Consider the following 3,317-nt stretch of genomic DNA (forward strand, 5'->3'; position numbering starts at 1 on the left):
CTAGCCTGGCTCCAGCTAGAGCACTTTAATAATGCCAGTAGATCACTGTCACTGCCATGTGCCTTGACAAGATTTGCTCTCGAGAGGTCGCTTTGGACAGAGAATGAATCTGTTTGTTGGTATAGCGTACCTTCCCAAGTGCTTAGTACAGTGTTTTGCACTTTAGAGAAGCAGCGTGGCTCAGTGGAAAAGAACCCGGGCTTTGGAGTCAGAGGTCATGGGTTCGAACCCCGGCTCTGCCACTTGTCAGCTGTGTGACTTTGGGCAAGTCACTTCACTTCTTGGTGCCTCAGTTCCCTCATCTGTAAAATGGGGATGAAGACTGTGAGCCCCACGTGGGACAACCTGATTCCCCTGTGTCTACCCCAGCGCTTAGAACAGTGCTCGGCACATAGTAAGCGCTTAACAAATACCAACATTATTATTATTATCAGGTCAGGAGTTTGAATCCCGGCTCTGCCACTTGGCAGCTGTGTGACTGTGGGCAAGTCGCTTCACTTCTCTGGGCCTCAGTTACCTCATCTGTAAAATGGGGATTAACTGTGAGGCTCACGTGGGACAACCTGATTACCCTGTGTCTACCCCAGCGCTTACAACAGTGTTCTGCACATAGTAAGCACTTAACAAATACCGACATTATTATTATTATTATTACATAGTAAACGCTCAATAAATATACTGAATGGATGAATGGTGTGCAGAAACCTTTTGCGGTCTGCTCTTGCCCTGACCAGGTCCAGCATCTGGCTGGGGAAGGCTTGGGAGTCAGAGGTCATGGGTTCGAATCCCGGCTCTGCCACTTGGCAGCTGTGTGACTGTGGGCAAGTCACTTCACTTCTCTGTGCCTCCGTTCCCTCATCTGGAAAATGGGGATGAAGGCTGTGAGCCTCATGTGGGACAACCTGATGACCCTGTATCTACCCCAGCGCTTAGAAGAGTGCTCTGCATATAGTAAGCGCTTAACAAATACCAACATTATTATTATTATTATTCCCCCTCTCCCCAGAATGAGAGTATAATCCCCAAATTATGAGCTTTTGGATGAGAAACACCTGGGAATCAGAAGAACTCGAGTTCTAACTCCTCTATTTGTCTGCTGTGTGATCTTGGCAACTTACTTCATTTCTCTCTGCCTTAGTTGCCTCATCTGAATAATGGTGATTAAGAATGTGAGATCCATGTGGGACATACACTGTGTCCTACCTTAGTAACTTCTATCTACTTCTATCTTAGAACAGTGCTCTGCACACAGTAAGCGCTTAACAAATACCAACATTATTATTATCCCCAGGGCTCTGAAGTATCTCTAAAATTCACTTTGCTGTTCCATATGGTCTCCTTCCACGGGCAGGGAAGGAGCAGCAGCAGGCTGGGCTCTTTTTCCATCTGAGTCAGGCCAAGAAAGAACTTTTCCTCTGCAAGGCTATTTAGCCCTTTCCTTTGCCCCTTTAACGCCCTGGAATTGGTTGAGCTCCAGCTGATGTTACCCAATTGACAGGACATGAACGGTGGTCATCAACTGAGGGACTATTCTGAGTAACTGACAAATCATGTAAAAGAATCAGCGTGGCTAGAGGATAGTGCATGAGCCCAGGAGTCAGAAGGACCTGGGTTCTAATCTTGGCTTTGCCACTTGTCTGCTGTGTGACCTTGGGCAAGTCACTTCACTTCTCTCTGCCTCAGTTACCTCCTCTGTGAAATGGGGGTTAAGACTGGGAACTCTATGTGAGACAGGGGGCTGTGTCCAACCCAATTATCTTGTATCTACCCCAGAGCCTCCATCTCGGGGTCGCTCCTGGAGAGTTTCCAGTCCTCTACCAGTCTCGGCTACGGGAAGGAGAGTCAAGCAGAGACCTACCCATTCCATTCCTAGCTTGGCCAGTGGCTAGCGAGTGGAAGGCAATCTGCTGCAAGTCAAAACTCACCTGTGCTGGGCAGCAGCGGAATGGGAGAGAGTTGAGGGCAGAGACTCGAGTTTACTGAGCAGAAGGCGGCAATGGTAAACCACTTCCAGATTTTTACCAAGAAAACTCTACGGAACCACTACCAGAACAATTACAGATAGAGAGCGCGACGTCTGGGAGAGATATGTCCACGGTGTCACTATGAGTCGGAAATGACTCGAAGGCATAAGACAAGACCCCAGTGCCTAGTATAGTGCCTGGCACATAGTAAATGCTTAACAAATACTATTATTGTTAAATGAATCTCTCCCAGAAAGGTGTATGCCTCATGGCAGAGTGACTTGCAATTTACCTGTGCACTTTATCCCTTCTGGTTCTCTTAGTGGTCCATGAACACCATCACGACAGTAAATCTCACATAGGCCCACATGTAAAGACATAACTGCAATATGAAGAGATTTTCCAAAATGTCTTTCTTGTACTCGATCACTCATCATCAATAATTGTAATACTTGCTAAGTGCTCAGTATGTGCCAGGCACTGAACTAAACACTGGGGTGGATACAAGCAAACTGGATTAGTCACTGTCCTTACCCACCATGGGGCTCACAGATGAGGTAACTGAGGCACAGAGAAGCGAAGTAACTTGCCCAAGATCACACAGCCAACAAGTGATGGAGCCAGGATTTGAACACTGGCCCTTCTGACTCCCCGGTCCTCTCCACTACACCGCACTGCTTCTCCATGGCATTACTGCATGCTTACTGTGTGTGAAGAGCACTGTATTGTGTATCTCCTTTTCCAGACACGGTGCACAGCATAACTGATTTTGACACTAGAATTTGCAGTAGAGAGGGAAACTATGCATGCTGCTCCTTTGGGAAGTCACCAAAATTCCAACAAAAAGGAAATCATCGAATGAATTTCTGCCTTTTAGATGAAGAAAGTGTCTTCTCGGTACTAAGGGGAACATTTCTGATGCTGAGGAAGAGAGACAAAAGGAAATCTCAGAGGGACCGCAATATAAGTAGAGAAGCAGAGTGGCCCACTGGAAAAATAATGGACCTATGGGTCAGATCTAATCTTGGATTCTAATCCCAGGTTCTAATCCTGGTTCTGCCACTTGCCTGCTGTGTGGCTTTGGCAAGTCACTTAACTTCTCTGTGCCTCGGTTCCCTCACCTGCAAAATGGGGATTCGATCCCATTGGCTTCCTACTTAGACTGCGAGTCCCAAGTGGGACCTGATATTACCTTGTATCTGCCCCACAGCTGAGTACAGTGCTTTCCATGCACATAGTAAATGCTTAACAAATACCACAGTTATTATGAGACTACCCAAAATGCTGTCTTGCGTCTCCTGTTCCAGACAAGGTAGTGTGTACAGGCCAAAGAGAATAACTCATTTAAGCACT

At 46.8% G+C, this 3,317-nt stretch overlaps 1 non-coding gene across 1 annotated transcript; it reads left to right on the top strand.

The window, feature by feature from the left end:
- The first annotated feature begins 1,777 nt into the window (after positions 1 to 1,777).
- Positions 1,778 to 1,915, top strand: LOC114815868. Its single transcript, XR_003763670.1, has one exon. It is a non-coding gene; the product is annotated as a small nucleolar RNA SNORA7 (small nucleolar RNA).
- The last annotated feature ends 1,402 nt before the right edge of the window (positions 1,916 to 3,317 follow it).

Source organism: Ornithorhynchus anatinus, chromosome 12 (assembly GCF_004115215.2).
Source record: "Ornithorhynchus anatinus isolate Pmale09 chromosome 12, mOrnAna1.pri.v4, whole genome shotgun sequence".
Classification (NCBI taxonomy): domain Eukaryota; kingdom Metazoa; phylum Chordata; class Mammalia; order Monotremata; family Ornithorhynchidae; genus Ornithorhynchus; species Ornithorhynchus anatinus.